Genomic DNA, 13,383 nt, shown 5'->3' with positions numbered 1-13,383 from the left:
AAGTTTGCCAATGACACGAAGGTTGGTGGAGTGGTGAATAGTGTGGATGTCTGCTGGAGGTTGCAATGGGACATTGACAGGATGTAGAGCTGGGCTGTGAAGTGGCAGATCAAGTCAAATCTGGAAAAGTGTGAAGTGCTGCATTTTGGAAGGTGAGACTTGAATGCAGAATACAGGAGTAAAGACAGAATACTGAATAGTGTGGAGGAACAGATGAATCTTGGATTTCATGACCGAGATCCATCAAATTTATCACCAAGCTGATAGTGTTGTTTAGAAGAAATATGTTGTATTGGCTTTCATTAGCTGGGGGTTTTAAAGCCATGAGGTTATGCTGCAGATCTATAGAGCCCTGTTTAGACCCCGATTTAGAATATTGTGTTCAGTTTTGGTCCCTTCATTACAGGAAGGATGTGGAAGCTTTAGAGAGGGTAAAGAGGAGATTTACCAGGATACTGCCTGGACTGGAGGGCATGTCTAATGAAGAAAGGTTGAGGGAGCTAAGGCTTTTCTCATTGGAGTGAAGAAGGGTGAGGGGAGACTTGGTAGAGGTTAACAAGATGGTGTGAGGCATAGATAGAGTGAATAGTGAGAGACCTCTTTATCCCATGGCATGCATGGTACAAGGGGGCATAATTTTAAGGTGATTGGAGGATGGGTAAGGGGAGATTTCAGATGTAGGTTCGTTACACAGAGAGTGGTGGGTGAGTGGAGCGGACATTTAATAGACTCTTGGATAGGCACATGGATGATAGTAAAATGAAGGTTATGTAAGGTAGTTTGATCTTACAGTCGGGTAAAAGATGGGCATGGCATCATGGTCGAAGGGTCTTGTGCTGTACTGTTCTGTGTTCTATGTTCTGTCTGGTAAACTGGGTAATAAGCTCTGATCAATGTAAAAGGATATGGCATTCAGGAGGAGCTAGTCGACTGGATACAAAATTGGCTTGATGGTAGGAGACAGAGGGCAATGGGAGGCATGTTGTCTTTCTGAGTGGAGGTATGTGACCAGCGGTGTAATGGGTCCACTGTTGTTTGTCATTGGATAAATGGTTTGGATGGGAATATTGGTTTCCTGGTAAGTAAGGTTTTTGGATGATACTGACATTGGTGGGAAAGTGGACAGTGAACAAGGTTATCTGTGATACAACAGGATGAACAGTCCTGCTGGGATAGTGGGCTGAAGAATAGCAGTTGGAGTTTAATTAGATAAATGCAAACTGTTCCATTTTTGGTGAAACAAACCAGGGTGGGACTTGTACAGTTTATGTTCGGGCCCTGAGTAGTGTTGTCAGTCAGTGACCCAGGGATGCAGGTACACAGTTCTTTGAATGTGGTGTCACAGGTAGACAGGCTGGTGAAGCAGGCGTTTGGGATGGTTACCTTCATTGGGCAGAGCATTGAGAGTAAGACTTGGGATGTCAAGATGCTGCCTGACCTGTGCTTTTCCAGCACCACTATAATCTAGACTCTGGTTTCCAGCATCTGCAGCCCTTGTCTTTACCATGTTGCATCTGTACAAGATACTGGTGAGGTTACCGTAAAAGCATTGCTGATCTGTAGGAAGAACTCATCTGGCTCACTGACCTCTTTTAAGGAAGGACATCTTACATTCTAACCAGGTCTGGCCGACATGTGACTCCAGACCCACAGCAATATGGCTGACTCTGAGCTACCCACTGGGCAATTCGCAGTGGAGCAAAGAATGCTCGTCCAATCAGTGACACCCACATTGCATTAAGGAATAAATAAAAATACATATATCCCTCCCTACCTCTGCAAACCCCTCCAGCTGCAGCAATCCGTACTGGCTTTGTAACACCGTACAGGCCCTGACCATTCTCTGTACCACACTCAGCACCTCCAGCACCTTCACTTCTCCCGATTCCTGCCGTGTCATTAAACCCTGATCATGATTCCCCTTCCCACTGCCCTCCTCCTGCTAGCTGACCCTTTGCAATCCCTTTAACACTTACTCCTCAAATGCTCTCTTACTTCAGGATTTTAATTACGTTTTGGTGATCTTCTTAGCCTCATAATCTAATATGATCCATGCATACCAGTGCATGATGAAGCAAAACTGTTCTTCCAACACAGTTGTGTGATCCTGATATCTTCCAGCATTCTGGTGATATCACTTAGTTTCTCGCTCTTGTTCTTGCTCTTGCGTTCTCTCTCTCTCTCTCTCTCTCTCTCTCTCTCTCTCTCTCTCTCTCTCTCTCTCTCTCTCTCTCTCTCTCTCTCTCTCTCTCTCTCTCTCTCTCTCTCTCTCTCTCTCTCTCTCTCTCTCTCTCTCCCTTGATTGCAGCTACACCAGATCCTGAGCCAACAGAATTCTCCACTCCAGAGAGACGAGGCAGCACAGACCAGGGATAGAGACTGGGATTTTCCAGATCTCTGTGGTGGTATCTGTGCCATTTTTAATCCTCACTGTCTATTTCTCTGTCTCCTGTAGGTACTCAGAAAGGTTCAGACTCGATTAACTTCCCAGCTGCTGGGTGTCTTGTCCATCACCACATTGAAGATGGTCGGTCAGCCAGAGAGACAAAGGGCAGGGAGATCTGGAGCCTTCAATAAATCCTGCAGTGAGGTAAGATCACTCACAGTGCACAGAGCAGGCAGCAATGGGAGGGCTCCAAACATCGGCTAACAAGACATGGCACAGGTACAGTGCTGGAGGGGGAGCACAGTTTACACATACCCCAGGCTCAATCACCACTCCTTAGTTCTGTTGTACTAAGACTCACTACTCTGCAACACTGTATCTATGGCATTAATTGTGCACCAGTGTCTTCAATAATTTGTAACTCCTATAACAGTTCCTATCCCTGTAATGTCCTCCTATCATAGGCGGCACGGTTGCACAGTGGTTAGCACTGCTGCCTCACAGCGCCAGAGACCCGGGTTCAATTCCCGACTCAGGCGACTGACTGTGTGGAGTTTGCACGTTCTCCCCGTGTCTGTGTGGGTTTCCTCCGGGTGCTCCGGTTTCCTCCCACAGTCCAAAGATGTGCAGGTTAGGTGATTTGGCCATGCTAAATTGCCCATAGTGTAAGGTAAGGGGTAAATGTAGGGGTATGGGTGGGTTACGCTTCGGCGGGGCGCTGTGGTCTTGTTGGGCACTTGTTAATCTAATCCCAATAGTCACTCCACATATTTGAAATGTACTGGATTCCAGACTATTATCGCTGTAACTTGCTTCAGTGTCTGCAGCATGCCTTATCTCGGTCGTCTCCTCCTCCAATAACTGGAGACAGAGTCATGCAGCACGGAAACGGTTCCTTCAATCCAACTAGTCCATGCTGACCAGAGTCCATGAACAAGTCACGTTTCCCTGCATTTGACCCGTATCCATAAAAACCTTCTCCTCCCCATGTACCTGCACAAATGTCTTTTACATGTTGTAATTGTACTTCTCTCTACCACTTCCCCTGGAAGCTCATTCCATAACTGCACCATCCTCTGTGTCGAAAATTTTCTCCTAAAATCTCTTTTTAGTCTTTCCTCTCCCATCTCATATTTATGCCCATTGGAACACAGAACATGACAGCGCAATACAGGCCCTTCCGCCCTCGATTTTGCGCCAACGTGTGGAACCAATCTGCAGCTCACCGAACCAACACTATTCCAATTCGTGTCCATATGTCTATCCAATGACTGTTTAAATGCCCTTACATTTGGCGAGTCTACCACTATTGCAGGCAATGCATTCCATGCCCCGACTATTCTGAGTAAAGAACCTACCTCTGGCATCTGTCCCATATCTATTTATTAATATTAATATCTACCTCAATGTAAAGCTGTCTCCCCTCGTGCTAGGCATCGCCATCCAAGAGAAAAGGCTCTCACTGTCCAACCCATCTCACCTGCTGATTATCTTATGTGTCTCCATTAATTGACCTCAAACACATTCTCTTGAACAAAAACAGCTTAAAGTCCCTCAGCCTTTCCTCATAATACCTTCCCTCCATATCAGGTAACTTCCTAGTAAATTGTGGGCGGCACGGTGGCACAGTGGTTAGCACTGCTGCCTCACAGCGCCTGAGACCTGGGTTCAATTCCTGCCTCAGACGACTGACTGTGTGGAGTTTGCACGTTCTCCCCGTGTCTGCGTGGGTTTCCTCCGGGTGCTCCGGTTTCCTCCCACAGTCCAAAGATGTGCAGGGTCAGGTGAATTGGCCATACTAAATTGCCCGTAGTATTAGGTAAGGGGTAAATGTAGGGGTATGGGTGGGTTTCGCTTCGGCGGGTCGGTGTGGACTTGTTGGGCCAAAGGGCCTGTTTCCACACTGTAATGTAATCTAATCTAATCTAAATCTCCTCTGAATCCTTTCCAAAGCTTACACATCCTTCCTGAATAAATGTGGCCACACCCAGAGTTTTGTACAGCTGCAGCATGATCTAATGGTTCTGAAAAAAATCCCTCTACCAAGACAAGCTCACACACTGAATGGCTTCTTAAAAAAACCCCATAAACCTGGGTGGCAACTTTGAAGGATCTATGTACATGGACATAGAGATCCCTCTGTTCATCTACACTACCAACAATCTTACCATTATCTCAGAACCCTGTGTTCCTGTTACTCCCTCCAGAGTGAATCGCCTCACACCTTTCCACATTAAACTCCATTTGCGACCTTTCAGTCCAGCTGTGCAGCTTATCTACATCTTTCTGTATCCTCCAACACCCTTCGTCACTATCCACAACTCTACCGACCTTAGTGTCTTCTGCAAATTTACTAACCCATCCTTCAATGCCCTCATACAGGACATTTATATAATTGACAGCAACAGTGGACGCAAAACACATCCTGGAAGTACCCACCAGTAACAGAACTCCAGGATCGATATTTCCCATCAACCACTACCCTCTGCCTTCTTTCAGTGAGCCAATTTCTGATCCAAACTGTTAAATCACCCACAAACCCATGCCTCCGTATTATCGGCAATAGCCTACCATGGGGAACCTTAACAAATGCCTTCCTGAAATACATATATAGCACATCAACTGCTTTACCCTCATCCATCTCTTTGTTCAACTTCATAAAGAACTCATTAAGGTTTGTGAGGGCACGACCTACCCTTCACAAAACCGTTTTGACTATCCCTAATCAACTAACTCATCTCCAGATGATTATAAATCCTATCCCCTACAAGCCTTTCCAACACTTTACCCAGAATCAAAGTAAAGCTCGCAGGTCTATAACTACCAGGATTTCTCCACTCCCCTGTTTGGTGTGGCACAGTGGTTAGCACTGCTTCCTCACAGCACCAGAAAACCGGGTTCAATTCCTGCCTCAGCCAACTGTCTGTGTGGAGTTTGCACATTCTCTTCGTGTCTGTGGGTTTCCTCCGGGTGCTCCGGTTTCCTCCCACAGTCCAAAATGTGCAGATTAGCTGAATTGGCCATAGTGTTAGGTGAAGGGGTAAATGGATAGGAATGGGTCTTGGTGGGTTGCTCATCAGAGGGTCGGTGTGGACTTGTTGGGCCGAATGGCCTGTTTCCACACTCTAAGTAATCTAATCTAAGCGGATAACATTTGCTCTCCTCCAACCTTCTGGTACTATTCCTGTAAACATTGACGACATAAACCTCAAAGCCAAAGGCTTGGCAATCTCCTTCCTAGATTCCCAGAGAATCCGAGGGTAAATCCCATTCGGCCTCGGGGTCTGATCTATTTTTGGACTTTGCAGAATTGCTAACACCTCCTCCTTCTGCACTTCAATCCAATCTAGTTATGGACTCCGCTACCCTGGGGTAAAGGCGTTGGCTAATCACCTTACCTGTATCCCTCGTGGTTTTAATCATCGTCCTGCGATCTGTATCATCGAAGGACAATGATGCAAATAGTTCTGCTCGGGTCCCTGTCACTACTTTGCCACAATGTTCTGGGATACACTTGTTCAGGACCTAGGGCTTTCTCTACCTTTATGTTTGAAGACCTCCAGCACCACCTCTTCTGTAATGGGGACTCTTTACAAACCATCATTGTTTCTTTAACTGACTTGTCCACAGGAAATTCTGACATAAAATGTTCATTTAGGGTCTCACCCCTCCCCTGTGGTTCCACACACGGATGGCCTTATTGATTATTGCGGGGCCCTATTGTCTCTCTCGTTGCTTTTTGTATGTGTGTGCTTTAGAATTTCCTAGCATTCTCCTTAACCTTATCAGCCAAAGCTATCTCATTCCCCGATGTTGGTTTCCAGCTTATCCAGCTTCTCCGTTTCTCTCAAACCGTTTAGTATCAGTAGCATCTTCGTCAATCCTTGCTCCATTTACAGTTTCGGGAAATGCTTCCTAAAACAGGAGGATCAGAATTCCATGCAGTACTCCAACTGGGGACCCAGCAATGTCTTGTACAGCCGTATCATGATGTTCCAGCTCGTGTCCTCAATGCTCTGACCCATGAGGGCAAGTGTGCCTAATGTCACTTTCCCCAGCCTGTCCACCTGCGATGCCACTTCCAAGGAACAATGCAACTGTACCCTTTGGTCTCTCTCTGTTCCACAACACTGCCCAAGGCCCGACAATTAACTGTTAGTCCTCCCTAGTTTGCCTTAACAAAATCCATCACCTTAATCCAACTCCATCTTACATTCCTTGGCCCACTGGCTCAGTTGTTCACGATCCCCTTCGATAATTGTATTCCCAGCCCACTATAACCCGTGTTATATACGGACCTTTATCAACAAACTTACTAACAATGACTCCTATGCTCTTACAGAAATATTTTCTGTAAATGATGCAAAACAGTGGATGTAGCACTGTTCCTTAAGACACACCGCTGGTCATAGGCCCCCAGTCTGCACAACAGCCCTCTCCCACCACTCTGTTTCCTACTGTCAAGCCAATTTTGTATCCAGTTGGCTAGCTCTCCCTGATCCCATGTGATCTAACCTTACTAACCAGTGTTCCACGCTAAACCTTGTCCAAGGCCTTGTTGTGGTCAGTATAAACACAGTCTCCTGTTCTATCTTCTTAGTCACGCCTTCAAAAAACTCAGGCAAGTTTGTGAGACACTACTTGTGTACTTTGCGTTAACTGTCCCTAATCAACCCTTGCCTTTCGAAATGCACGTAACTCCTGTCCCTCAGAGCCCCCTCCAACACCGTACACACCCCTAACATCAAGCCAATTGGTCTTTTAGTGCCTGGCTTTCTCTCACAGCAGTTTTAAATACTGACACAACGTTAAACACCCTGCAGGCTTCCAGCTCATCACCCGTGGCTATCACTGATATAAATACCTCTTTTAGGGGCAATTCTTCCTGACTTTCCCCCAATGTCCTTGGATATACATGATTAGCTCGAGAGATTTGTCTTTTTTAATGCGTTTTTAAAACTCCAGCTCCTCATATTCTATTATGCGGAGTCTTTTGAAGACTTTATTTCCCTGACTTCCCCAGTCTTTGAGTACTGATGTGAAATTTTCGTCAAGGATCTCACCCATCTTCTGTGGTTCCACACATGGATTATCCCATTGATCTTTAATGGGGCACATTCTGTCTCTAGTTAATCTTCTGTTGTTAGTATTCATGTTGAATTCCTTTGGATCTTACTCAGCATTATCAGCCAAAGTTTTCTCAGGTCTCCTGTTTGCCCTACTGCTTTCCCTCTTCAGTGTATTACTGTACCCACAATGTTCTTCGTGGAATCCAGCTGGCCATATATGACATAGACTGCCTTTTTCTTGACCAGAACCTCAATATCCCCAGTCATCCAGAATTTTCTACTTGTAATCAGCATTGTCCTTCACACGAACAGAAATATCCTGACCCTGAACTCTCATTTTATCTCTCTTTTGAAAGCTTCCCACCTGCCTGAGGTCCCTTTACCTGCAAATCGTCTCCACAATCAACTGTTAGAAGCTCTTGACCGAAACCTTCTGGATTGGGGCAGGACAATGTTGATGGTTCACTTGTGGACCAGGCCTGTCCTTTTCCATAACTGTCTTCAACCTAATACAGTTGTGTCACTTTGTCAAAACTATCCCCAACTAATACCTCAGTCCCTTTCCCTACCTTTATCCCCAAGGGGAGGTCAGGTTTTGCCCCTTTCTCCAGGGGGAGGGTGAACAACCAATGGTAATTGCGCACATCAGTATACATGACATAGATACAGTTGGATGGGTTCTGGTCAAGTGAGTATCGGGAGTTAGGTAAGAAGGTAAAAAGCAGGGCTACAAGGATAGTGAGCTCCAGATTACTCCCAGTGCCGCTCGCCAGTCAATATGGAAATAGAAAGATAAGGTGGATGGATGAGTGCCTGAGGAGCTGTTGGAGGGGGAAGGGTTTTTATGTCTTGGATCATTGGGATCACTTCTGAGGTAGAGGTGACCTGGACAAGGGGGACGTGTTGGACCTGAACCAGAGGGGCAGTAGCAACCTGGGGGTGAAGATTTGCGATGTTACTTGGGAGGGCTTAATCTAGTTTGCCAGGGGATTGGGATTCTGAAAAAGAGAGAGACCATTGGCCAGTCAGAGGAAAATACACCAGCCACCGAGAGCAAGTTTCCTATTCAGGATATCCAGGGGCACAGTCAATGGACGGAAAAGACTTCTGGTTGAAAGGGCATTTATTTCATGAGGCCTGACTGGTAAGGCAGACGAGCACAGAACATGGATTGGCTCTGGGGACTGTGATATTATAGCCATAACAGAAACATGGCTGAGAGAAGGGCAGGACTGTCACCTCACTGTTCCCGGATACAGAGGGTGCAGGCATGACAGAAAAATCATGTAAGTGAGGAGGGGGAGTTGCGCTTTTGATAAGGGAGAACATAACAACAGTGCTCAGAGAGGATACTCCTAAAGAGTCATTAAAAGGAGGCCATATGGTTAGGAGTTAGAAAGAAGAAGGGGGTGGTCACTTTGTTGGGACTGTATTACAGACTCGCAAATAGCCAGCGGGTATGAGAAGAGCAGCTGTGTAGAGAGATTGTGGACAGCTGTAGGAATAAGAGAGTAGTATTGATTGGAGATTTTAATTTCCCCTGGATTGACTGGGCCACTCGGAGAATAAAAGGCCCGTATCGTTTGGAATTTGTCAAATGTGTCCAAGAAAGTTTCCTAGATCAATATGTATATCGTCCTATTCTACTCAGGTGGGCCCAACATTGGACCCCCCCGCCCCCTGAGAAAACAAGGTCAGAAAGTGTCAGTCGGAGAGCACTTTGGGTCCAGTGACCGCAACTGTCTTAGTTTTAACGTAACTATGGGAAACGATAGGAGAGGTTCACAGGTTAAGGAGCTATGCTGGAACACAGCCATTTTTGGGGCCATGAAACAGGATCCAGCAGAGGTTGAGTGGGTGAGTCTGTTTGAAGGAAAGAAATGACTGGAAAATGGGAGGCTTTTAAAAGTGTGATACTGAAAATCCAGGGTCAGTATGTAACTGTTAGGGTGAAGGGAAAATGGCAGGTTTAGTGATCCCTGGCTGATGAGGGATATTGAGGCTCTGGTCTGGAAATGAAGATGGTATACATTGGGTTTAAGGTTTCCGTATCTACCTAAACTCTTCCAGCCCTAAAGACACAATCAATCTGTGGAGACCCTATAATCTTCTCAGGCCTCTGCCATACTCCGATCTGTAGAACCCACTCCAGTCCCTGTGACTGTCTCGATCCAGTTCCTAAAGGAACTGCGATCTGTGTAACATGCTCTCAGCACTATCACCAACCCTGTCAATGGAAGCTCTTCCAGTATTTCCATCCATCTACTCATCTGCATAAACTTTTCCAGCTCTTACACCCCTATCTGTGTTAACAACAACCTCCCCTACAACACTTTCCCACTTAGGCCAAACTGGAGGAGATTACTAATGCTCCTTTATCTGTGTAACTGTCTCCAACCAAAATTGCTGTTCTTATCTCCAGGAAAATCTGTCCGATTCCACACCCTCCATGTCTAAATAACCCCAGAACCTAAGCCTTTCGATATCTCTAAACCTGTTCAGTCCCGATTACCCTCCATATGTGTGTTTTTCTTACAGTCTATACATCCTACATTATCTCTGTAATCTGCTCCATTCCCTAAATAGTCCCTGTCTGTGATCAGACCTTTCCTACGAACTTCCTTATCCACGTAAACGGCTCCATCCCTCCCTCCTCCCCAACTCCATGAACTCCTGCCGGCCCTATAGCTCTCCACATTTCTGTAACCTCTTGAGGCCCTGTAGTCCTCCCTCCCTGTGAAACCATCTCCAGTCCCCACATCCCTCCCAATCTGGCTCCTCTGCTCCAGATCAGGCCATTGTTGTCTCTGTAAACACCTGCACTCCTGACAACTCTTCCCATTTGTGTAACCTCGTTCAGACTCCATACTCTCCAGCTTCCTGAATCCTCTTCCTGACATTGCAACCAAAACCATGTTAATGTAACAACCTCCAGTGCTTAAACCTCCCCGACTCAGTAACCTCTTGAAGTCTTAACGAAACACATAAAACTGTGAAATCTCTCATTTCCTTACAATCCTCCTTCGCTCCGTCCTCAAATGCCTTCATCACCATAAAACCTCACAATTACTGAAGTCTCATTTTGGCACTGCAACCCTCCTAATGTCTGCAAAACCCTCTTGCCCTGATATTCTTCCGTATCTCTGTAACTCCCTCCAACCTCCAGTGCCCTTCTGGGGAACTTGGCAGAGGAGTGAAGATTTGTAGAGTCTGGGCCATGTTACGGAGGTAGAATCCTGGGAATTACAGATTTAATCTAATGTCTGTTGTGTGCAAATTATTGGCGGGGACTCTAAAGACAGGATTTATAACTGCTTGGAAAATCATAGTTAAATTTTAGACAGTCAGCATGGGTTTGTGAGGGGTCAGGTCATGTCTCACAAACCTTATTGAATTCTTTGAGGATATGGCATAATACGTTGATGGCTCATTCAGAAAAAAAGGATGATTGGGATACAGGGAAATCTGTCTGTCTGGATACAGGATTGGATGGCCCAGAGATGACAGAGGGTGGCAGCAGATGGACAGTATTGAGCCTGGAGCTCAGTGACCAGTGATGTTATCTAACAGTTGGCTCTGGGACTCTGTTCTTTGTGATTCTTATAAATGACTTGGATGTGGATGTTGGAGAGTGGGTTAGTAAGTTTGCCAATAACATGAAGGTTGGTGGAATGGTGGGGAATGTGGAGGGCTGTTGTAGGTTGCAATGGGACATTGACAGGATGCAGAGCTGGGCTGGAAGTGGCAGATGGAGTTCAATCTGGAAAAGTGTGAAGTGATTCATTCTGGAAGGTCGAATTTAAATGCAGAATACTGGGTGAAGGGCAGAATACGTGGCAGTGTGGAGGAACAGAGAGATCATGGGGTCCGTGTCCATTATTCCCTCAAGTTGCCACGCACGTTGATGGGGTTGTTAAAAAGGCATATGTTGTGTTGGCTTTCCTTAGCAAGGGGATTGATTTTAAGAGCCGTGAGGTTTTACTGCATCTTTATAGCGTCCTGGTGAGACCACACTTGAAATATACACTTGAAATATTGTGTTCAGTTCTGGTCCCATTTTTACAGCAAGGATGTGCAAGTTTTAGAGAGTGTACACAGGAGATTTACCAGGATGCTGACTGGAATGGAGGGCATTTCTTATGAAGAAAGTTTGAGGGAGCTAAGGCTTTGCTCATTGGAGTGAAGAAGGTGACTTGGTAGAGGTGAACAAGGTGATGAGAGGCACAGAGAGAGTGAATTGTCAGAGACTTTTCCTCAAATTGCAAAGTGGCATAATTTTAAGGTGAATGGAGGATGGAAAAGAGGATAGAGAATGGTAGGTGGTTGGAATGCACTGCCAATGGTGATAGTAAAATTAGACACATTCAATAGGCAGATACATGGATAATAGTAAAATGAAGGGCATGTAGGTTAGTTTGATCTTACAGTTGGATAATAGGTTGGCATGAAATCATTACTGAAGGGTCTTGGGCGGAGCTGTTCTGTGTTCTGTCTGGTAAACTGGGTAATAAGCTCAGATCAATGTAAAAGGATATGGCATTCAGGAGGAGCTAGTGAACTGGATACAAAATTTGCTTGATGGTTGTAGACAGAGAGTGATGGGTGTCATGTTGTTTTTCTGACTGCAGGCATGTGACCAGCGGTGTAGGGTGTCCACTGGTGTGTGTCATTTGGATAAATGGTTTGGATGGGAATATTGGTTGCTTGGTCAGTAAGCTTCTTGGGTGACACTGACATTGGTGGTAAAGTGGTTAGTGGAGAATATTATATATGATACAACAAGATTAACAGTACTGCTGGGACAGTGGGCTGAAGAATAGCAGATGGAGTTTAATTAGATCATGTGAAGTGTTCCATTTTGGTGAAACAAACCAGGGTGGGACTTGTACAGTTAATGTTCGGACCCTGGGTAGTGTTGTCAGTCAGTGACCCAGGGAAGCAGGTACACAGTTCTTTGAAAGTGGTGTCACAGATAGACAGGCTGGTGAAGCAGGTCTTTGGGATGGTTACCTTCATTGGGGAGAACATTGAGAGTAGGAGTCCGGATGTCATGGTGTATCTCTAAAAGTCATTGGTGAGGCTATCATAAAAACATTGTTGTTTAGTAGGAAGAACTCACCTGGTTCACTGACCTCCTTTAGTGAAGAACATCTGACATTCTAACCAGGTCTGGATGATATGTGACTCCATCCCACAGCAATATGGCTGACTCCAAGTTGCCCTCTGGATAATTACCAGTGGGGTCAAAGAATGTTCGTCCAGGCAGTGACACCCTTATCCCATGAATGAATAAATAAACATACATATGCCCCTCCCTACCTCTGCAAACACCTCCAGCTGCAGGAATCCGTACTGGATTTGTAACACCATTCAGGCCCTGACCACTCTCTGTAACATCCACCACCATCCAGCACCTTCACCTCTCCCTGCTCATGTCGTGTCAATAAACCCTGACAATGATTCCCCTTGCCACAACCCTCGCCTGCTAGCAGACCCTTTGCAATTCATTTAACATTTACTCCTGAAGCACTCTCTCACTTCAGAATTTTAAGTATTTTGTGGTGATCTTCTCAGCCTCATAATCTAGTATGATCCCTTTTGTCCTGAGTGAGGGACCAGTGGGGATTTCTTGCTGAGGGTTTTACTGTTTCAAAAAAATGTCCTTTTGTTGAGTGTTTTATACTGTTCCTTTAAATGTTTTCCACTGTCCATTTACAGACACATGTCTCAGTCTGTTTAGCGTGTTTACCTTGGTCAGTTCTCCTCTCAAACTCATGTAATTGACTATTTTTGTTTCAAGTTGTAGCTTGTCCTTTCTGTGATTCACTTTAAAACTTTACGTTTATTTAAACTGCACTTTATCACAATTTCCCGAAGGATCTCGCAGGTGATATTACTCATTCACTAAGTTTCATTACACGGTCGCTC

The 13,383-nt window shown here is 45.5% G+C and overlaps 1 long non-coding RNA gene across 1 annotated transcript in view; it reads left to right on the top strand.

The window, feature by feature from the left end:
- The window catches only part of LOC148148429 (uncharacterized), a 34,201-nt gene that overhangs the window by 6,777 nt on the left and 14,041 nt on the right, over positions 1 to 13,383 (top strand). Inside the window, exon 2 of the long non-coding RNA XR_015759073.1 lies at positions 2,456 to 2,590. This is a non-coding gene — a long non-coding RNA (uncharacterized LOC148148429). The remainder of the gene's footprint in view (positions 1 to 2,455; positions 2,591 to 13,383) is intronic.

Source organism: Chiloscyllium plagiosum, unplaced genomic scaffold (assembly GCF_037043375.1).
Source record: "Chiloscyllium plagiosum isolate Xiang-an unplaced genomic scaffold, Cpla_swu_hap1 HiC_scaffold_13, whole genome shotgun sequence".
Lineage (NCBI taxonomy): Eukaryota > Metazoa > Chordata > Chondrichthyes > Orectolobiformes > Hemiscylliidae > Chiloscyllium > Chiloscyllium plagiosum.
This window is presented reverse-complemented; position numbering and strand designations above follow the sequence as displayed.